The sequence below is a fragment of the Eriocheir sinensis genome, chromosome 35, assembly GCF_024679095.1.
Source record: "Eriocheir sinensis breed Jianghai 21 chromosome 35, ASM2467909v1, whole genome shotgun sequence".
Classification (NCBI taxonomy): domain Eukaryota; kingdom Metazoa; phylum Arthropoda; class Malacostraca; order Decapoda; family Varunidae; genus Eriocheir; species Eriocheir sinensis.
The window spans coordinates 1,390,108-1,413,765 of NC_066543.1; the positions used below are offsets into that span (position 1 = coordinate 1,390,108).

General features: G+C 46.2%; 2 protein-coding genes and 1 long non-coding RNA gene across 3 annotated transcripts in view; 1 reads left to right on the forward strand and 2 right to left on the reverse strand.

Annotated features, from left to right (window-relative positions):
* LOC127007236 (snake venom 5'-nucleotidase-like) overlaps nt 1–23,658 on the reverse strand; it is a 95,869-nt gene that overhangs the window by 30,775 nt on the left and 41,436 nt on the right. The window lies entirely within an intron of this gene.
* The window catches only part of LOC127007239 (uncharacterized), a 78,432-nt gene that overhangs the window by 30,775 nt on the left and 23,999 nt on the right, over nt 1–23,658 (forward strand). The gene's annotated exons all lie outside the window — the stretch shown is intronic.
* The window catches only part of LOC127007238 (snake venom 5'-nucleotidase-like), a 72,840-nt gene that overhangs the window by 30,775 nt on the left and 18,407 nt on the right, over nt 1–23,658 (reverse strand). The gene's annotated exons all lie outside the window — the stretch shown is intronic.

Consider the following 23,658-nt stretch of genomic DNA (forward strand, 5'->3'; position numbering starts at 1 on the left):
ACTACTACTACTACTAATGCTAATACTACTAATACTACTACATCCTCGTTCTCGTTATCATCACCTCCTCCTCCTCCTCCTCCTCCTCCTCCTCCTCCTCCTCCTCCTCGTCACGGCTTACCAATGTCCTTCCCGCCTCGAAGCCTCCTTGGGGGGGAGTGGGTCGAGGGGGAGGAGGAAAGAGAGAGGAAAGGAGAGGCTGGAGGAATAGGTGAAATAAAGGGGAGGGAAACAATTGTAACAGTGCATTGCGGAAAGAGGATTGTGGGGAGAGGGAGAGGGAGAATATAGGAGTGTTTTGAAAGGGGAGGGAAGGGGAAGAGAAACGAAAGTAAGAGGATAGAAGAGGGGAAGGTGGGGAGAGAAGGGAGGAGGAAACGCAGTAGGCCTATATTATTGCATGGAGGAGAACGGATCCGACTTCATCTTCTTCCACTTCATCTTCTTCCACTTCATCTTCTTCCTCTTCATCTTCTTCCATTTCATCTTCTTCCATTTCATATTCTTCCACTTCATCTTCTTCCACTTCCACTTCAACTTCCTCCACTTCACCTTCCACTTCATCTTCTTCCACTTCACCCTTTTCCACTTCATCTTCTTCCACTTCCACTTCATCTTCTTCCACTGCCACTTCCACTTCATATTCTTCCACTTCTTTACCTGCATCACTTTATTTTCTATCGTTTTCCTCCTCCTATATTTTCCCTTCTTATTATCTTCACTTTCTCTTCATAGGCATTCCGATTCTTTCTTTTCTTTATCTTTCTCTCCATCCTTCCTTCCTCGTGTCCTAGTTTTGTCCCTTCATCTTTATCCTCCTCGTTTTGTCTCCATTCTTCCTCTTCCTTCTTCCCCCTTCACTTCCCTTTCCTCCCCTCACGCTAACCTAACCTCCTTTTCTTCCATTTCCTCCACTCACAACCTCTTCCCTCCTTCCCTCACTCCTTCCCATCCTCCCTCCCTCCCTTCCTTCTCCCCTCCCTCCCTTCCTCCCTCTCAGCTTCTCTATCTTTTGCGCTCTCCCCTTCCCCTCCCTCCATCTCCTTTAAAAGCGAAAGTGAATGACAAATAAAATGTAATATCTCGTTTTGCCTGTATTTTCTTCCTCCTCCTCCTCCTCCTCCTCCTCCTCCTCCTCCTCCTCCATCTCCTCCAACAGGTTTTCAAGGACATGGAAGGGGAGAGGGGAGGGCTGGGGAGGGGAGATGACGCTGATATGGGGAGAATGGGGAGGGGGAGGGTGTGACAGGCAGGTGAGAGAGAGAGAGAGAGAGAGAGAGAGAGAGAGAGAGAGAGAGAGAGAGAGAGAGAGAGAGAGAGAGAGAGAGAGAGAGAGAGAGAGAGAGAGAGAGAGAGAATGATACATGTTGATCTACCACGATTGAGTGACTTGTTCCACTGTATTCTCCACCTCCTCCTCCTCCTCCTCCTCCTCGTGAAAGCAGACTCGGTAACACCATACAATACTAGCTTTAATAATAATAATAATAATAATAAATAAATAAATAAAAATCAACATAAACAAAAACAAATTCCTTCTGTCACATTTTCTGACTTTAAAAATATGTGATCATGATTCCCGTCACCGTTACCTCCCCCTCCTCCCCAGCTTCCCTCCCTTCCCCTATCCCCTATCCTCCCCTTCCTTCCTCTTTCTCCTCTTCTCTTATTTCCTCCCCTTTCCCCTGGTCTCCTGTTTTCTTTCCCCTTCTCATCTCTCCCCTTCCCTCCCCCCTCTCCTCCTTTTCCTTCCTCTCTTTCCTCCTCTTCTTCCCTTCCCTTTCTCCTCTTCTCCCATTCCTCTCCTCTACCCTTCTCACCTATTCCTCCTCTTCTTCCCATCCCTTCCTTCCCCTTCCCTTCCCTTCCCTTCTCCTCCCCTTCCTTCCTTCCTTCCTTCCTTCCTCCATTCGCTTCCCTTCCCTTCCCTTCTCCTCCCCTTCCTTCCTTCCTTCCTTCCTTTTCCTCCCTCCATTCCCCTTCCCTTCCTTCCCCTTCCCTTCCTTTCCCTTCCCTCCCTTCCCCTCCCATCCCTTCCCTTCCCTCCCTTCCTCTTCCCGTCGTCCCTTATCACCTTCCCCTTCCATAGCTTTGCCTGTTCAACCATATGTCTACTCCCCTCCCTTTCCCTCCCTTCCTCTACCTCCCCTTTCCTTACAGTTACCTTTTACATCACCTCCTCCACCTCCTCTTTCAGCTATACCTGTGCCTGTTCAACTTTCTCCCCTCCCTCCCTCCCCTTCTCCCCTGTTCTGGCGCCCTTCAAACATGCTTCAACCCTCCGACCACGACCCTGACCCTGACCCACTCCCCACCCCTTCCTCCCCTTCTCTACCTCCCCTTCCTTCCCCGAACCCCACCCCTTCACTCCCCTCCCTTAGCTCCCCGTGCACCCCCTAACCCCACCCATCACTCCTCCTCCTCCCCTTAGCCCCACCCCTTCATTCCCCTTCTCTAGCCCCTTCTACCCCCCATCTCCACCACCCATTCACTCCCCATCCATGCCTCCTCTTCTTCCCCCGACCCCTCCCCGTCCCACACTGACACCCCTCCACCCATCAGTCCCCTTCCTTAGCTCCCCTTCCAACCCCCCCCCACCCCACACCTTCACTCCCCTTCCATACCTCCCCTTCTTCCCCCGACCCCTCCCCGTCCCACAATGACACCCCTCCACCCATCAGTCCCCTTCCAATACCCCCCTTCACCCCCCCGCCCAGCGAAAGGGAAGGTGAAACGCCGCTACCTTGGGTGTGGCCGAGAAACAGAAAGAAGGCGGGGAGAAAAAGTGGCGTGCACCTAAGCGAGAGCCGGCGAGAGGGAGTGTAACAGACGGTGCTGGTGGTGGGGGTCGTGGGGGTGGTGTTAATGGTTCTGTCTGTCTGTCTGTCTGTCTTTGCCTCATTATCTGTTTATCTATCTATTTGTATATCAATTTCTTAGGTACTGATGTTAATGTTTGTCTGTCTTTTTATAACAGAAGGGCTCAACCTCCTTACAACAGCTAATTACCAACTCTTACATTATAAATATCCAGAAACAACATTACTACGGGATTTAATAGAATGCTGACCCAATGAAAAAACAGTTTAGTAGTACGTTTTTATAACACTCTTGTCTATCTATCTATCTATCTATATTTATCTATCTATCTATCTACCTATCAGTATTTTTCTATCTCTACCTGCCTATCTATCTATCTATATCTATATCTCTTTCATAGGTGCTGCTGATGTTTATGTTTGGTTTTCTGTCTGCCTCTGTCTTGTCTGTATCTGTGTAACCATATCTGCTTGTGTATCCGTCTGTACGTCTGTCTCTATCCACCTTTCTATCTGTCTGTCTATTCCTGGACCGGTATCGTAAACAATTTATGCGCTACGGTTCACAGTTTACAGCATCGTCAACGGGGCCGCCCAGAATAGCTTCATTAGTTAAAACGGTTCACCGACAACCCGGGGAGGAGTGAGAACGGAGTGGCTGCTGATCAGGACCGAATGTGGAGCAGAATAACAACTCCTTAATTTCCCATTTATCGAGAAACAACAATACTACGAAATTTGAATGAATGCGAACTCACTTAATGGACTTCTCCCCCATACACAATAATACAACAGTACCCTTTTATTCAGTGTGGCTCGTTAGGTCTCAATCTCCTTAACCCGGTAGTGACGACGGGCCAAATTTGTGGCTTTACCGTGAAACAGCGACGGGCCAAATTTTTGACATAATATAAACCCCAAAAAAATAGATGATGCATAAACTGATCACAAATGCGTTGATACATATTATGAAATGGTTTACGTGAGTGATGATTTTTTCTCATTTTTCTCGCTTAGACGGAAGGGCCTTTAAGGAATATGATCCCCGCAGCTACCGGGTTAAAACAGCTGAATAAAAACTCTTTAAATTTCCATCTCAAGAAACATCACTAAGAAAAATAGAATACTAACTCGATATATATATACTCCCCCCAAAAAATAATGATCTACTCGTATCCTTTTATAACAAGTTGGCTCAGTCACCCTAAAATAGATCATAAGAACCCATAAAAACCATTAATAGTAAAAAGAGCATTAATAATAGTCGTGATAGAAATGCTTGATTTTTAAATTGGTCGCAGTTTTATGAAGCACACCGCGTTAAAGAAGACATCACCTTCGTTAATACTGGAATGAGTCGTAGAGAAAATGTTCAATATAAAAACTTGGTCGTAGTGGGATTTTTTTTTTTTTTTTTTTTTGTATACTGTGTTAGCAAAGAGATAATCTGCCAAATAAGTTGTTCTAAAAATGCTTAATATAGAAAAGTTGGTCGCACTGAAACTTTCTTTTTTTAAGGTTGCGTTAAGAGCTCGAAGCACAGAAACGAGGCTGCGAAACAAGTCATGCTGGAAATACTGGAAATAGAACTAGATCGCAGTGATAATATTTTGAAGAACACTCAAGTTAAATAGACCTAAGTATTAGAAAAAAGTATTATGATTATCGTCGTGGAGGGAATAGCAGACAACAAACTTGGTCACAGTGGTAATATTTCAAAGGAGACTAAGTTTGGTATTGTTAGACACTTTCAGTTTTCACATCAACTATTTCTAAAGGTCAAAGAGGGGGTCAATCGGGTTCTAATGAGTGTTTCTTTTGGTTCAAGGTACAGAGAAAGGGTCAAACTACCACCAGGCTCATAAAACTACTCCTGGAAATGCCCAAAACTCCTACGAAAGCCTTGGCAAATATGTGAACTTGGGCGACGAAATGTTCCAAAATACGACCCTAAGTTAGATTGACCTTAGTATAAAAAAGACCATAATTAGTCGTGATGGAAATGCTTGATAATAAACGAGCTCGCAGTGATAATATATCGAAGAAGACCAAGTTACAGATTCCTAAGTATTATAGAGTGAAAAATTATAGTTAGTCGTGATGGAAATACACATTATAACACGAGGTCGCAGTGGTAATATATCGAAGAACACCAAGTTAGAGTATTATTATTAGTCGTTTTTATTTTTTTATTTTTTAACAGCAAAGGAAGCAGCTCAGGGGCAGACAATTCCCTTTCTCATCTCCTTTCCTTACTCTCTTACCTTCCCCTCATCCCCTTTCTCCTCTCCTTTCCTCATCCTTTTTCTCCTCTCTTCCTCCTCTCCTTTCCTCATCCTTTTTCTCCTCTCTTCCTCCTCTCCTTTCCTCATCCTTTTTCTCCTCTCTTCCTCCTCTCCTTTCCTCATCCTTTTTCTCCTCTCTTCCTCCTCTCCTTTCCTCATCCTTTTTCTCCTCTCTTCCTCCTCTCCTTTCCTCATCCTTTTTCTCCTCCTCTTCCCTCATCCTTTTTCTCCTCTCTTCCTTCTCTCCTTTCCTCATCCTTTTTCTCCTCTCTTCCTCCTCTCCTTTCCTCATCCTTTTTCTCCTCTCTTCCTCCTCTCCTTTCCTCATCCTTTTTCTCCTCCTCTTCCCTCATCCTTTTTCTCCTCTCTTCCTTCTCTCCTTTCCTCATCCTTTTTCTCCTCTCTTCCTCTTCGCCTTTCCTCATCCTTTTTCTCCTCTCTTCCTCCTCGCCTTTCCTCATTCGCTTTCTCCTTTCCTCACCATCTCTCCCCACTCCATTCCACTGTCTATCACTCCTCCTATTAAAGAAAGTATAGATGAGTTGCCAAAACAGAGGTCAATTTCAGGTTGAGTGAGAGGTGCCTTGACACTCTCGTCTTGAAAATTGGAAAGTCTTCATATTAAACTAGGTCGCAGTGACATTTGTTTTTCTTTTTTAACAACGCCGCGATAATAAAGATATCACACGCTCAGAAGCCGTTCAGCGCCCCGCCAGAAAGTCGGCCCGTTCTTTCCTTGCGCAACAGAGCGATGGAGGCGGGGCGGCGCGGGGTGGGGCGGGTTTGGGTTGAGCGCGACCTGATCCCCCGGAGAAAAGTCGTCCGTCCCGCGGCATAAAAAGAAGAAAGTCTTGAATTATTTAAAAGGCGATTAGGGTTACAAATGTCTATATAGGGAGATGCGATGTTTTGCTAGTGGGGTTTTTTTTTGGGGGGGGGGCGCTGAGGGGGGGAAGGGGGGAGGGGGGGGTTGTAATGTTGTTTTGTTTCTTATGTTGTGTATTGTTATATGTCTGTTGTTATTGTTTTGTTGTTTATTTGATGTTTCCTTTTTGTTTTTATTTTGTCATTTGTTGTGTTCCTATTGTCTTGTTGTTTACCTGTTTTTTTTTCTGTTTACTATTTGTTATTTTTCATTGCTGCTTTTTGCTGTTTCTTATTTTTTATTGTTTAGTTGTTTACTTTTATTGTTGTTATTGTTTGTTTTTATTTTTCTTATAGCACTGAAAACGGATAATAAGTGAACTGAAACATTATTAATATCAGAGAGAGAGAGAGAGAGAGAGAGAGAGAGAGAGAGAGAGAGAGAGAGAGAGAACCCTTTTTTATGATCTTTTTTACTTCTCGTTCTATCCCTCAACATCTCCCTTCATCTTTTGTCATTCACGTCACTATAAAATACGTTTGACATTTCCCATTTTTCCTACCTCCCTTTTTTTTTTTTTTTTTTTTTTATCTATCTCTCTCTCTCTCTCTCTCTCTCTCTCTCTCTCTCTCTCTCTCTCTCTCTCTCTCTCTCTCTCTCTCTCTCTCTCTCTCTCTCTCTCTCTCTCTCTCTCTCTCTCTCTCTCTCTCTCTCTCTCTCTCTCTCTCTCTCTCTCTCTCTCTCTCTCTCTCATTTAATTTTCAGTTCTCCTTCCCCTTTCTCACTTTCCATTCTTCACATTCCTCCTTCCTTCATTCTCTTTCTCCTCTCTTCTCCTCACCCTTTTTCTACTCTTTTCCTCAATCTCTTTTTCCTTTCCTTTCGTCAACCTCTCTCTCCTCTCCTTCCCCTCTGTTTATCTCTTCTTTCCTCATCCTTTCTCTCCATTCCTTAACCCTTTCTCCTCCTTTCCTTTCCTCATCCTCTTTCTCCTCCCCTTTCTCCTCTCCTTTCCTCGCTCTCTTTCTTCCCCTCATCCCCTTTCTCCTCTTCCTCCTCCTCTCTCTCATCTCATATCCTCATCCTTTATCCTTTCTTTTCCTAATCCCCTTTCTCCTCTCCTCTCCTCATCCACTCTCCCCTCTCCATTCCACTGTCTGTCTCCCCAAAATCCTTCATCTCATCCCCATTCTCCTTCCATCTCTGTTTAGCGTTCCCACTTCTCCCCTCTCACTCCTTCGTGCTCAACTCTATTATGCGGTCAGAGCAAACTTTACAATAGCTCAAATCTCTCGTCGGTTACCGTAAACTTCCCTAAACTGCTAATGTTGCTTAAAAGATGACTGACTGACCTCCTTACACTCTCTTATTATTCCTTTCCCTCCCTCCCTTGATGTGTTAAAAGAACGATGGATGAGTGACTGACTTTTACACTTACGAATTCTTCTTTTTTCTCTCTACTTTGATGTGTTAAAAGAACGATGGATGATTGACTGACTGACTAACACTTTCTAATTCTTATTTTCTCTCCACTTTGATGTGTTAAAAGAACGATGGATGATTGACTGACTGACTAACACTTTCTAATTCTTCTTTCTTCTCTACTTTGATGTGTTAAAATGACACTCGATGACTGACTGACCTTACTTGTTCTCATTCTTCTTTTCTCCCTTAATGTGTTGGAAGTACGTTGCTAATAAATTAATAAAGAGGCTGAAAGTTTTGTTAATATTATGTTAGAGTGACTGGCCTCATTACATTTTCTTTTATATTCTCTCTCTTTCTGGACGTGTTAGAAGGACGTTTGCTGACAAAGTAAAAAATATTGAAGAGGATGAAGGTTATGTTAAGTTGGAGTGACTGGCCTCTTAACGGACTCTTGTATTTTCTCTTTTTATCTTGATGTGTGAAGAGAACAGATGCTAATAAAGTAGAATAATGGAGGTGATGAAGGTGCTGTTGTTTTCTAAGTCAGGTCTTGCTAGGTCACTCGTCCAGCAAGATCACAAATTCAGGGAAAAATGTGTGACCTCGTAAAAATAAAGATTAAAAGTAGATTCCTGTTTTTTATGTTATTTTTGTTGTTTGCGTGTTGTTTTCCAGTTTTCGTAGACATCCTTGGGCTAATTTTTATTATTGTTCTGACACGTGTTGATGATGAATGTGCATGTGTATGTTTGTATGTGTGTGTATGTGTGTTCGTGTGTGTGTGTGTGTGTGTGTGTGTGTGTGTGTGTTTTAAGTGGGTTTAGTGTAACGATAAGATGGTGTTTGGAGAGAGGGAGTAGATGAAACGCACACACACACACACACACACACACACACACACACACACACACACACACACACACACACACACACACATCCATAAAAAATAAAACATTAAAACAGGAATACGTAAAAATGAGCCATGCAAGACCAGAGAGAGAGAGAGAGAGAGAGAGAGAGAGAGAGAGAGAGAGAGAGAGAGAGACCTTGACAATTGGCACAGATATGGTAACCTTGAACCACCGCGGAGTGCCACTGATACACTTCTTTTTTACTCTTTACCTGATGGTCGCGGGTCGCCTGGTTGGGTAGGAGAGGTAGAGTACGGTAGGGTAAGGTAGGGTAGAGTAGGGGAGGGAAGGGGAGGAGAGGGGAGGGTAAGGGTTGGGTAGGATAGGGGAGGGGAATGGAGGGGAGGGCTGGTTAGGTTAGGTTAGGGGAGGGGAGGGGAGGGGAGGGATGGGTAAGGGTGGGGAGGGGCAGGGTGTGGAAGCTCTGTACCCACGATCACCACTTCTAACACCACCATCATTATCACCATCACAACCACCACAGTCACCACCATCACTAACACCATCACCATCCCTATCAACATCACCATTACTTTGACCACCACGACAACTATAATAATCACTACCATTACTTTCACTATCATTTACCACCACCACTACCAACACCATCACCACCACTACCAACACCATCACCACCACTACCAACACCATCACCACCACTACCAACACCATCACCACCACTACCAACACCATCACCACCACTACCAACACCATCACCACCACTACCAACACCATCCCTATCACCATCACCATTACGTTGATCACTCCACAGTCACCACAGTCACTACCATCACCGTCCTTACAGTATACCACCACCGCCACCATCAGCAGCAGCAGCCTCTCGCAATCCAGGGGGCACGTGACCTGTTGCCCCACATGCCCACGAAAGGAGGGCACACCAGCTACCCACACCCCGAACCCATCCCTACTACTACTACTACTACTACTACTACTACTACTTTTCCTCTCTCCTTCCTTCCCTACATTCTTGATTCTCTTTACTTTTCCTATTTCTTATTTTCTGTATTTTTTGTATGTAGGCTTGAGTTTCCTCCTCTTGTTGTTTTTTTCTACCTCGCCATCGCTTTTTTTTTTTTTTTTTTTTCAACCTTGTATTCCTCATAGTCACCCCTCTCACTCTCTTCCTCTTCCACCTCCTCCTCCTCCTCCTCCTCCAATAACGTCTTAAGAGTAACAACTATAAATTCATTTCGATACTAATACAATATCTTCCTTTTCCTCCTCCTCCGGCAGTGACTCGGCGCCCTCATGGTTGTTTAATTTCCTTTGCATTTAAAGTTGAAGGTGAGGGCAGACCACCTAATTTAGAGGAGGAGGAGGAGGAGGAGGAGGAGGAGGAGGTGGTGGTGTGTATGGTCTAGTTTTGTGCAGTGCTTATACTCTTCCTCCTCCTCCTCCTCCTCCTCCTCCTCCTCCTCCTGGTAACTAGAGTACAGGTGCCTCAGGATTGGAGAGGATCCGACCGGTTTTGTAGCAGATAGTGAGGGAAAGGGGGGAGGGGGGCATGAGTGGAGGTAGGTGGAGGGGTGGGGGTGGAGAGGAGAGGAAAGAGGGAGGAGGAAGTGTGGAAAGAAGATGGTAATGCAGGCTTTTCTCTCTCTACCTGTATATCTATCTATCTATCTATCTGTCTATTGTTTTCGGGCCCACCTGTTCTCGAAAAGGTGGAGAGGTTAAGGAAAGTGGAGCGTTTGGGTGGTTTATGTTGCGTCCAAGGTTATGGAGCGGAGGAGATGATGGGCAAAGAAATGATGCTGATAGTTATTGCAGCAGTTGTAGTAGTAGTTGTAATAGTAGTAGTAGTAGCAGTAGTAAGAATGATAAGAGGAAGAAGAAAAGGATGAAACGTAAGGAGATGATGCTGATGGAAACTTGAAGGGAAAAATAAAAAATAGAGTACAAATGGATATCAAAGACGGATTGAATAAGCGTATAATATGGAATGCGGAAAATAAAACTGAGAGACGTAGAAGAGGAGGAGGAGGAGGAGGAGGAAGGAGAATGTAAAGGCTTTTGTTGCGATGCAGTTCCGTTTGAATAAGTGGAGGAGGAGGAGGAAAGGACAGGGCAGAAACGTTTAAGTCACGCCACCACCACCACCACCACATTGCGGCCTATTGCGCGGGTAGGCTTCTTCCCGGTGGATCCTACTATAAATACATCATTGCTGAAGCTTAACACCTGAGGAAGGGGGAGGGGGGAAGTGGTGGTGGTGGTGGTGATGGTGGTGTAAGTTGGAGGTGATGATGAAGGATGTGGACAGAGCAAATATGGTGTCAGTGGTGATGGTGTTGAATATGCGAAGAGAAGGAGGAGGAGGAGGAGGAGGAGGAGGAGGAGGAGGAATAAAAAACAGCAACAACTTGATAGAAGGGGAGATGGGACAAAGGAAAGGAAAGGGAAAGGTTCTGATTAAAATATTTTCACGGAAAGGGGAAAGGAAAGGGAAGGAAATGGTGGAAGGGAAGAGGATAGGGAGGGGTGTGTGGAAGACCAGTTAGCAAGGAAGGGAAACGGGAGAGGAAAGGAAGGGAAGTGGAGTGAAGGGAAGAAGGAGAAATAGAATATGGTAGACGTGTTGTTATGTGAATCAAACCCGTGACAGTGGTGCAAACGAGAGAGAGAGAGAGAGAGAGAGAGAGAGAGAGAGAGAGAGAGAGACACACACACACACACACACACACACACACACACACACACACACACACACACACACACACACACACACACACACACACACACACACACACACACACACACACACACACACACACACGCACACACAGGCAGACAAGGAGGGAGTTTACAAGATTAGGGAAGAACTTAATTACACATTGAAGCGATATAAACATCAAGGGACGGCGTTCAACGTACACGAGTAAAAAAAAAAGGGACAGAAAAAAAAGGAATCTGATGGAAAAAATGAAAACAAGAAAATATAAACCTCGGCTTGATTTGAGGCCGAGAAACGCAAACAACTTAGGAGGAACCCAAACACGCAGCGAGATAAGGAGAATAAAGATAGCAAGAGAAAATCAAGGCAAGAAAACACCCGGACTCTGATAAGTAACAATAACAATAACAAATGAAATCACAGCCTCCACCCCTCCCCCACCCACCCCCGACCACCACCACCACCACCACCACCACGATTACATGCCCAGTCCCGCACGTAAGCCACAGACCAACACACACACACACACACACACACACACACACACACACACACACACACACACACACACACACACACACACACACACACACACAGAGAGAAGGGAGAATTAGTCGTTAGTGGATTAAACATATTCTATCAATCCTTGCTCTTCTTTCTCTCCCTCTCCCTCCTCCTCCATGGCCACCACCAGCATGCAGTATGTAGGGGGTGGAGGGGGAAGGGGGGAGGCTCGGCGCGGCGCCCCTGACCTACCACCACCACCACCACCATCACCACCACCACCACCATGGCCTCGTTCCTATCAGCTTGCGGTATTTGCTCTCTACTTGTCGTCAGCACCTCGCCCTTCTCGGTAAACACTCCTAGCCATGACCTGACGCCACACAAAAAGAGTGGATACACGCTGCTCCTTCAATAAGCAAAACAAGACTTAAACGTCTCAAATGGTCGGTGGCTCACGTGCTGCTGTGAGTGACTGCTTGTGTTTGCTCCCCGCCGCTCGGTACGTGACAGGAATATTAATTGGTGGTGATGAAGCCGGGAGTGATGGGTGAGGGGGGAGCGCAGACATGGTGGTATTCTTAATTAAACATTTCGACACCCAAGCACACGTATTTGACAAGGCTATCGTAGAAGTTTTGGGGCATTTCCAGGAGTAGTGGAGAGGGCAGATATTCAGGGCCATTTTCTTCAACATTTCGACGCCCTATTTGACAAGGCTTTCGTAGAAGTTTTGAGGCATTTTCAGAAGTGGGAAAGGCAGACATTCAAGGTCGTATTCTTAAACATTTCGACACCCAAGCACACGTATTTGACTAGGCTATCGTAGAAGTTTTAGGGCATATCCAGAAGTGGGGAAGGCAGACATTCAAGGTCGTATTCTTAAGCATTTCGACACCCATGCACATATATTTGGCAAGGCTATCGTAGAAGTCTTAGGGCATTTCCAGAAGTGGGAAAGGCAGACATTCAGGGTCGTATTCTTAAACACATATTTGACAAAGCTTTCTTAGGAGTTTTGGACATTTGCGGGGGTAGTTTTATGACCCTTCTGGTAGTCTGACCCTTCTTTACCATTTACCTAAAAAAAGTTCATCAGAGCCGGATCGATCTCCTCTGTGGCCAATGGAAATGTTGCTATGAGGTGCAGCGTCTGAGAATACCGACCCAAGAGATTCTAGGTTGCCTTGCTTCGCTGCTTGCCTCCGTTTCAAACCTGTCAAAAAGTCACACCGCGCGGGTTGTTCAGCATTTATATCCTCGAGACACGAAGCCGTTCTATCGTCCAGGGTAGAAAATTTATTTGTGCGGTGATCATCTCCGTATCCTAAGACGTTGAGACATGTGGTTGGTTCTTCACTACTGGCTGGTGTATCGTCAAGGGAAAAATATTTATATGATCGAAGTATCAAATTCTGTTGCCCTTCACCTCACTTACTGCGGTGGTCATCTCCGTGCCCTAAGCCCTTAAGGTCCGTATTTTCAGACATTCGGCTCCCACAACAACTATATCCAAGTGCCACAAAGGAGACCAGTCGGGTTCTGATGAGTGGTTTTCACGTTCATAATGCGGAAACCTTGCTAAACTATTACTATGCTCATAAAACTACACATGAAAACACTAACACAAACTCTACACAAACCTTATAGAATGTGAGTGTGCGATCCCCGAAACGTTTGAGAATATGAGCCCTAGTAAGTCTGTGGCGGAGTGTTCAGCTCTGCCCTGTGGCCTGTGTTTGGTCGGAGGTCGTTGTGTCATCGTGGTGCAGCGGTCACCGGGTCCGGCGAGGTGTTGTGAAACCCTTGCTCATCAGATCCTTGCTGCTCGTTCGTCTCCGTCTCCTGTGCCTTCATCAAGTAATGTGGCAGGTTGTTCACCGCCACTTGAAGCCTTTGTATAAGCCAGGGTACAACACTTACCTGGGCGGGGTGTTACGTGTTGTTGGCCGTCAACGCTCCCTTGCGGTGGTGCTGATGCTCGTCTCGTAGGTCATAAAAAAAAGTGACGTGGATATTCACCGCTGCCCTGAGACGTGAGGTTATTGCACCGTCGAGGCTGGATAGAGCATTTACCTGCTCGAGGTGAGTTATGCACCAAATGAGACTTCCATATCGGTCTCTTTAACCTTTTTTGTGAGTCATGTTGGAGGTGTTCGCTGCTGCTGCCCTGATTCACAAGGCCATTATATAATCCACGTGACGACATTACTTGCTCGCGGTGTTATATACTCGCTGATCAACGTACCCTTGCTGGGCCGGACTGGGTGTGAGCTACTCGTCCTGTCTGGCCAGTGTTCCGACCACAACCAGTTTGCGGCTGCGGGTGTGTCCACGGCAACAACGGAGCGCTCTGTGCCGCCGCGGGGGAGGCACCGACACTCGCCGCGGCTGTCGTGTTAATATTCTGCCGGGCGCTGTGAAACCACGTCAGTATAAGGGATTGGAAGAGCTAATGACTTCCACGTGTGCGGTTAGGCATTTGTTAACATCAACGTAAATGGGGTCAAGGCGAGGCTGAGCATGGAGGAACAATATTTGAATAGCTTGGCTTCCACTCACGTGCACGGACACGCCTTCTTGAAGATATACGTGAACGTGGACAGGGCGAGGCTTAGAACAGAGACAATTTTAACGAGTAATGACTCCCACGTTGTCAGGCTTTCTTTAAAAAATATACTTCAGCAAGGACACGACAGGGTTCAGAATAGGGAAATATTTTGTTAACAATGTAAAGATTTGTATAGATATGTCAGCCATTATCTTTAATATATGCTTAAAATGAAGAGACGAGCCTTAAAATTAACAGTTACTAGCGTTTGCCTCCCCGGAAGTCGGGATAAGTTGTCGGGTCAGTAAATTCTTGGGTCGGTATTCTCAGACGCTTCCTCCTCTCATCAACTATTACCAAAAGCCGAAAAGGAGATGTATCGGGTTCACATGAACATGAGTGCTTTTACACTTTCATGATACAAAAGAATGACCAAACTACCACCCAAAGCTATTTTGAAAGTCTTGTGAAATGTGTGGACGCCGAAAGACGTAAGATTATAGCCCTAAACACACGTGACATGTGTGAGACGAGCCTCAAAAATAAACTTACCAACGTTTGTCTCCCCACACGACAGGATAATACGTCGGGTGAGTAAATCCTTGGTGTCTTAATAATGCGCCCTCCCTGCACGAGTGCGGTTATTTTCTTACATTAAAGGCGGCAGCTCAGGGCCAAACACAAACAAGTGATAGTCTCGCGAGGCATTGATCCCGCGGACAGAGGACAAGAGGAGGATTGACCCCGGGGTCGTGAGGGCGCCCTGCTGCCCGTCACGTAGACCGCACAGTACACGCGTCAACCCGCCCGCCTCCAGGACAGCAAAGAGTTATGGGGGGGAGGGGGGATCAAGGCGTCAGAGTTCTATAAGATGTCTGATTATATTATTATGATGGTGGTGGTGGTGATGATGATGGCGATGGTGGCGGTGCAGGCCTTAAATCCGCGCGGCGCCAAACAAACACGGACACATCAATAACAATAACAACAACGATAAGTGTGCAGGCGTGCTAATGGTGGAGATTGATAAGACGTCGAACTTCATGCCCTCCTGCCCCCCCCCCTTCCCCCCGCCCCCATCCCTCACCGCCCCCTTCCCTTGACTCCACTCACTTATGACCCCGTTCCTCGATCACACATCCACTTTTACCACCCCTTTCCCAGAACCCACCCACTCCTCCCCCCATTCCTCGGCTCCCCACCATGCACCACCCTCACAGCCCCCCTCCCTCCCTTATCACCCCTTTCCTCAACCACACCCACCCACTCTTCACTCCCTTTCCCTCGACCCCACCCATTCTTACCAACCCATATCCTCAACTCCACCCATGCACTCTCCCATCCCCATCTCCTCCCTCCCTCCCTCACGGCCCCCTTCGGTAGTGATGGTGATGGTGGTAGTGATGATGGTGTTCGGTGTTGTCCATCATTAAGATCACAGGCCGCGGCGCCGACTACTCTCCTGATTGAGTCGTTCCTTGTTGTCTGTTCTCTTTCCTCTTCCTCTTCCCTTCTCCCTTCCGCCATTCCCTGCGTTCCTTCCTACTTCTCCTTACCCCTCCTTTCCTTCCTTCACCCTTCCTTTTCCTTCCTTCACCCTTCCTTTTCCTTCCTTCACCCTTCCTTTTCCTTCCTTCACCCTTCTTTTTCTTTCCTTCACCCTTCCTTTTCCTTCCTTCACCCTTCCTTTTCCTTCCTTCACCCTTCCTTTTCCTTCCTTCACCCTTCCTTTTCCTTCCTTCACCCTTCTTTTTCTTTCCTTCACCCTTCCTTTTCCTTCCTTCACCCTTCCTTTTCCTTCCTTCACCTTTCCTTTTCCTTCCTTCGCCCTTCTTTTTCTTTCCTTCACCCTTCCTTTTCCTTCCTTCACCTTTCCTTTTCCTTCCTTCGCCCTTCTTTTTCTTTCCTTCACCCTTCACCCTTCCTTTTCCTTCCTTCACCCTTCCTTTTCCTTCCTTCACCCTTCCTTTTCCTTCCTTCACCCTTCTTTTTCTTTCCTTCACCCTTCCTTTTCCTTCCTTCACCCTTCCTTTTCCTTCCTTCACCCTTCCTTTTCCTTCCTTCACCCTTCCTTTTCCTTCCTTCACCCTTCTTTTTCTTTCCTTCACCTTTCCTTTTCCTTCCTTCACCCTTCTTTTTCTTTCCTTCACCCTTCCTTTTCCTTCCCTCACCCTTCCTTTTCCTTCCTTCACCCTTCTTTTTCTTTCCTTCACCCTTCCTTTTCCTTCCTTCACCCTTCCTTCACCCTTCTTTTTCTTTCCTTCACCCTTCCTTTTCCTTCCTTCACCCTTCCTTTTCCTTCCTTCACCCTTCTTTTTCTTTCCTTCACCCTTCCTTTTCCTTCCTTCACCCTTCTTTTTCTTTCCTTCATCCTTCCTTTTCCTTCCTTCACCCTTCCTTCACCCTTCCTTTTCCTTCCTTCACCCTTCTTTTTCTTTCCTTCATCCTTCCTTTTCCTTCCTTCACCCTTCCTTCACCCTTCCTTTTCCTTCCTTCAATCTTCCTTTTCCTTCCTTCACCCTTCCTTTTCCTTCCTTCACCCTTCCTTTTCCTTCCTTCACCCTTCCTTTTCCTTCCTTCACCCTTCTTTCCTTCCCCGCCCTCTTCTTCCTCTCTCTCTTTTTCCCCTCGATCCTCCTCCCTCTCTCTGTCCCCAATATTTTTTAATCTTTTCTCTTCTGCTCTTTCTTCTTACCGCAATCGCTTCTTTCCTTGTTTTCCGCTTTTTCCCTTTTCCATGTTTTCTCCTTCCTATCTTAATTCCCCATTCTTCATCCCTTCCCTCCTTTCTTATTCTGTCCTTTCCATCTTCCGCATTCCCCTTTCTCTCCTCCTTTTCTTCCTCTCCCCTCCTCATCTTTTCCATTCTCCTTCCCCTTCTTCCTTCTTCCCTCTTCTGTCCTTCCCTTCATCCCCATTCTGCTTCCCCTTCTTCGTTCTTTCTTGTTCTACCATTCCTACCTTTCCTCTTCTCCTTTCGTTATCCTGCCCTCATCTCCTTCCCCTCCTTCTTCCTTTCTCTTTCCCCACCTTCCTCCCACATCGCGTCTTTCTCTTCCCACTCTCTTCCTTTCTTGCATTTGTGTAGATATTTGATCCCCTTCCTTCCCTCTTTCTTTTTTTAATTCTTTTTCCTCTTCCGTTGTTCCTCCTCTCCTCTCTTCTTACTCTAATTGAAATTGAGACATGAGTTGGAATTTTTACCTTTTTCTTTTTCCTTTTCCTCGAGTTTTGATACCCGTTCTCCCCTCTCTCTCTTAATATTAATCTCCCTTCTCTGTTGTTTCTCCTTCCTTCTCCTTTCCCTTAGTTTTATAGATATCGAGACGCGAGTTGGAAGCTGGACCCGTTTTCTTTGTCCTTTACCCGTTCTCTTTGTTTCTCGTTGTTGTTTTTTTATCTCCTTTTCATGGGTCACTCGCGTATATGATCCCGCCGACGCATTTGATATACAGGCGCCACTCGGAATGTATAATACACAACACACACAAGGGTAGTGTGTTTGCTTTTTGTGTTTTGTTTTTCTTGTGCATTCCGAAGTAAGGTTCATGTATTCATCTGACGCTGTGTGTGTGTATGTGTGTGTGTGTGTGTGTGTGTGTGTGTGTGTGTGTGTGTGTGTGTGTGTGTGTTATCTAGGGACATTTTTTGTGTGTGCTGAGTTGAATATTTTGATGCCGTGAACAGAGGTCTTCCTTGTGACTTTCCCCTCCTCCTCCTCCTCCTCCTTTCTCTAGTTCTTCCACGAAGCGAGGGGGAGAGACAAGGGAAAAAATAGGAGGGAGATTGTTAGTTATTAAAACGAGGACAAAAAAGCAACGTTTAAGAGAGAGAGAGAGAGAGAGAGAGAGAGAGAGAGAGAGAGAGAGAGAGAGAGAGAGAGAGAGAGAGAGTTATTAAGTGAAAAATGGCAGAATGTTACAAATGCCTATTTTTTATATATTATACAAGACCTTGATCTGTTTCCTTATGCTGAGAGAGGGAGAGAAAAAAAAAGTGTTTCGTTATACAAGGCGACCAAAAAGTTGTACTGCGGCGCCCTTGCAACGAGAAAAATGTGACCTTACACCACATTGCTTCCCCCCCCTCCCCTCCCCCTCCCGCTTCCCTCTCCCTCCCCCAATCCTATTTTTCCCTCCTCTTTTACATCTCTCACAGCCCTCACCCACCCCATCCTTCACCCCTATCCCTTCCACCTCACCTCTTTACACCCCTGCCCTCCCCCTCACCCTCACCCTTCCCTTCCCTCTCCCTCCCCAATCCCTTTTTTCCCTCCTCTTTTACTTCTCTCACAGCCCTCACCCACCCCATCCTTCACCCCTATCCCATCCACCTCAACTCTTGACACCCCTCCCTTCCCTCCTCCGTTTCCCTCTCCCTCCCCAATGCCTTTTTTCCCTCCTCCCTTACATCTCTCACAGCATTCACCCACCCCATCCTTCACCCCTATCCCATCCCCCTCAACTCTTGACACCCCTCCCTTCCCCTCCCCCTCGCGGTTCCCTCTCCCTCCCCAATGCCATTTTTCCCTCCTCTTTTACTTCTCTCGCAGCCCTCACCCACCCCATCCTTCACCCCTATCCCATCCCCCTCAACTCTTTACACCCCTCCCTTCCCCTCCCCCTCCCGTTTCCCTCTCCCTCCCCAATGCCATTTTTCCCTCCTCTTTTACATCTCTCGCAGCCCTCACCCACCCCATCCTTCACCCCTATCCCATCCCCCTCACCTCTTTACACCCCTCCCTTCCCCTCACCCTTCCCCTCCCGTTTCCTTCTTTCTCCCCCAATGCCATTTTTCCCTCCTCCTTTACTTCTCTCAAAGCCCTCATTCACCCCATCCTTCACCCCTATCCCATCCACCTCACCTCTTTACACCCCTCCCCTCTTAACTCCCCTTGCCCCTTCACCCCTTCATTCCCCCTCGTCCCTCCTTCCCCTCATCTCCTCCTACCCCCTACCTTCTCCTTCCGTATCCCATTTTTCCTCCCTCTTCTGCATTCGGCCTCTTGCAGTCTCCCTATGTTCTTATGTTCTTATGTTCTTACCCCTCACTCACCCCGTCGTCCACCCCTTTTGCACCCCTTCACACTAACTCCCCTATCCTCCTCACCCTGTCTCTCTTGCTTCCTCCCCACCTTCACCCCCTCCCTTTCTGTCCCATTCTCCCCTCTCTCTCCTCCTCCACCTCAAACATCATTCTCTTTTCGGTGCTACTCTGGCTTGTTATCTACGTGTCATGAATCTACTTTGGAATGCGATCTACACTTTATATTGCGATCTACGTGTCATGAATCTACTTTGGTATGCGATCTACGTGTCATGAATCTACTTTGGTATGCGATCTACGTGTCATGAATCTACTTTGGTATGCGATCTACACTTTATATTGCGATCTACGTGTCTTGAATCTACTTTGGTATGCGATCTACACTTTATATTGCGATCTACGTGTCTTGAATCTACTTTGGTATGCGATCTACACTTTATATTGTGAGCTACGTGTCTTGAATCTACTTTGGTATGTGATCTACACTTTATATTGCGATCTACGTGTCTTGAATCTACTTTGGTATGCGATCTACACTTTATATTGCGATCTACGTGTCATGAATCTACTTTGGTATGCGATCTACACTTTATATTGCGATCTACGTGTCTTGAATCTACTTTGGTATGCGATCTACACTTTATATTGCGATCTACGTGTCATGAATCTCTTACTTCTCTACTCTATCCCCCATTCTCCTCACCTCCCCACATCTCACTTTCCTTTTTCCCTTCAACTTTCTGACCTCTTCGCTTTCTTCCCCTACCCTCACCCCTTTATAGGTACCCCTCTTCTTCCTCTTCCCCACATCACCCTCTCTCAGATCTCCCCTCTTCCCCATCGTCTCCTCCTCCTCCTCCTCCTCCTCCTCCTCCTCCTCCTCCTCCTCCTCCCTGTCTCAGCCTCCGCCTCTTTCACCTTCCTCTTACGAGCGTTCGGCACACGAGTGAAAAAAAAATAAGAAAAATAGATAAAATAAAACTAAGAACAGAAAACAAGTACAGGGCGTTTGAAATTGACTGTCAGGAGGAAGAGAAAATGTAATGGTTTTTTTTAGTATTCTCTCTCTCTCTCTCTCTCTCTCTCTCTCTCTCTCTCTCTCTCTCTCTCTCTCACACACACACACACACACACACACACACACACGTACAGTTTTTGTAATTCAACCTTTGCATTCAATTAAACTTAGACGTAGGAAAGGAGTGTTGCAAACGGGGCCCCACGCGTGTTTGCCGGTCTTGTGGTCAATTAAATAGTAAAAGTCTGCGTGTTTAGACAAATGGCAGGCGATTAGATTCTCCTGGGCCGGATCATTAACATTTTAACTTTATTTTGTTTTTTGTTTTGTTTTGGGGGGTGGAGGGGAGGGGATGGGGGGGAAGCACGACCGTTGTTTCTCCGTGTAAAATGGAGTAAAGTTGGGGGAGAGAGAGAGAGAGAGAGAGAGAGAGAGAGAGAGAGAGAGAGAGAGAGAGAGAGAGAGAGAGAACTAGAAGACATTGAGCGAAGTGACAGAACATTACTTAGACGACTGTTATTAAACCCTTTGGAAATTAATTACGACCTTTTCTTTTTTTTTTACTTTTTGCTTGTTTCTTTTTTTTTCCTGTTTGGTAAATGTTTCCTGCTTTGGTCTGTTATTGCGTAGCGCTGTTCTCTTTTGATTATTCTCTCGTATTTTCATTTTCGTTGTCCTCGTTCTTTTTTTTTTTTTCTTTTGTCCTTCTTCGCCCGACATGTTGTTTCCTGCTCTGTTGATTTTTTTCTCATCGCCAGTGATTTTGTTTGGCATATTTACTTTATTAATTTCTTGTGTCGCCATTTCAGTTCATTTCTTGCTTATCACCACAATATTTCTTAAGGTGTAATATTGTTCCTGCCTCACTACCTATTATTACTGTACTTACTACCTTACGAATTACTTACAAATTACATTACTAACAATACCTACTTACAAAGGGTTGATGTAGGTGTCACATAGTTCCTGCCTTACTCATTACTTTATAAGTACTGTGCTTACTACCCCACGAATTACTTTACTAATAATTGGTAGGCGGTGGCTGAGTGGTTAGCGTGCGGGCAACGCATTCAGCACGCCATGGACAACGTCGGTTCGAATCCCCACGCTACCACCTGGGATATTTCAGTCACCGCCGAGTGGCCTAAGACTACCCACATGCTGTCCAGAAGACCAACCATCAACCCGGACTCTAGAAGAACTCGTCCAGTGAATTAAGAATGAGTTCCGGGGGGCAGCATGAGCCAAGCATAACTGGCGACACTATAAAAAGTTGCCTCCGCCATGACGGGGTTGGGCCGACCACCTGGCCCCTGCAAAAAGCCTACCGGCGCTACAGGCAAAGATGTAAAAAAACAAAAAAATTAAATAAATAAATAAAATAAAAAAAAACTTACAAAAGGTTGATGTAGATGTGACATAGTTCTTACCTTACTCACTACTTTACTAACCACCTGATTAACTACCTCTACAAAGGGTTGATGTAGTTCCCGCTTCGTTAACAGGACTTCAATAAACATTCCATTGAGGGTAGTATAATAGTTTCAAGGTTGCCGCGCGATTTAAGCAATAATTGATCTTTCACAGCAAGGCTCAGCGTGTAGCTATGCGTTCCTTAAAGGGCGTGATACAGGCGGCTCGTATTTCTCTACCTTTCACAATCGGAGTGGCGAGGTTTTTTTTTTTTTGGGGGGGGGGGGGGGGGGGGGGGGGGGGAGGGGAGGGCATGTGATTGGCGGGACGCGGTGCAAGACATTTTAGTTCACTCCGCACTGTATTAGCATTCCACAGGTAACGCGTCAGGTAAATATGCATGCGAGCGAAAAGATAGAAAAGAAAATGGATAAGATAAAAGTAACGACAGAAAAATAGTTGAGGGCGTTTGGAATTGACTGTCAGGAGAAATAGAAAATGTAATGCAGCTTTCTTTTTTTTTATTCTCTCTCTCTCTCTCTCTCTCTCTCTCTCTCTCTCTCTCTCTCTCTCTCTCTCTCTCTATCTATCTATCTATCTCTTTGTGACATAAATAACACGTCATTCTGAGTACAAAGACGCCACGAGACTCAAGATAGGTCGGTATTCTCAGACGCTTCCGCCTCACGATAACAATATTCAAAGGCCACAACCGGGTTCTCATGAGCGGTGTTTTTTTTGCACGTTCATGGTGTAGAAGCTTCGTTAAACTACCACCAGGATCATTAAACTACCCAGGGAATGGTGAAGGTGGAATAGGGTGACTCTGGGTGTGAGAAGAGGTGGAGTGGCGTGGCAAGGCGTGTAGGGGGAGGGGAAGCATTCGAATAGGTTAGTGTGGTGACTTGCATAGGGTGTGGCATGGGTGACGGGGCGTGGAATAGGGGTGACTGGGGGTGTTTAGGCTGCAGTGGAAAGGGATAGGATGCATGGCGTGGCAAGGCGTGTAGGAGGAGGAGAAGCATTCAAATAGGTTACATAGAGTGCGGTGACTTCCATAGGTTGTAGCGTGGGTGACGGAGCGTGGAATAAGGGTGACTGGGGGTGTTTAGGCTGGTGTGGGAAGGGGTAGGGTGGCGTGGCAAGGCGTGTACGGGGAGGGGAAGCATTCGAGTAAGTTAGGGTGCATGCAGTGGCCTTTGCATAGGGTGTGGCGTGGGTGACGGGGCGTGGAATAGGGGTGACTGGGTGTGTTGATGCTGCGGTAGGAGAGGGTGGTGGAGTGGCGTGGGTCATGCGTGTGTGTGGGGTGAGGGGGGTAAGGGTCGGTCGTTTTGGTCCTTTGGGTATGTGTGGACGTGACAGCGTCGGCGGAGAGTAAGTGGAGGGCGGAGGCGAGTGACGGAGGAGAGAAAGGAGAGGTAATGCGAGGTGAAGGAGGAAGCAAGTGGGTGAATGGTGAGGGTCCGACGCCAAGGGGAGAGAGAGAGAGAGAGAGAGAGAGAGAGAGAGAGAGAGAGAGAGAGAGAAGAAAAGAAAAGAGAAGAGAAGAAAAGAAAGAAGAAAGAAAGAGAAGAGAAGAAAGAAGAGAGAAGAGAAAGAGGAAAGAAAGAAGAAGAAGAAGGAAAGAAAGAAAAAGAGAAGAAGAAGAGAAAAGAAGAAAAAGAGCAACGAAGGAGAAGAGAAGAGCAGAGCAGAGAAGAGAAAGGACTGAAAGTAAAAGAAAAAGAAAAAGAAGAGAGAGAGAGAGAGAGAGAGAGAGAGAGAGAGAGAGAGAGAGAGAGAGAGAGAGAGAGAGAGAGAGAGAGAGAGAGAGAGAGAGAGAGAGAGAGAGAGACCCCCCGTCCCCCTTATCGCGATCTATCCACCTCTTGATTCTCAAAATAATTCTGTAAGCTATTTCATCAGTATCCCAATTTTTCTTTTTCACGTGCGTCAAGAATCTTATGATAATTCGGTCAACTGCCAGAAGACTATAAAAAGAAACGCTCCAAATGTACAGTAATCACAAAATTGACCTCTTCAACTCCTATAGAAAGAGAGAAGAATGCAAAAAAGAAAAAGAAAATTGTCTCGGTACAACATGTTTCGAAATCTGATCAACCTTTTCAAGTACATAATGC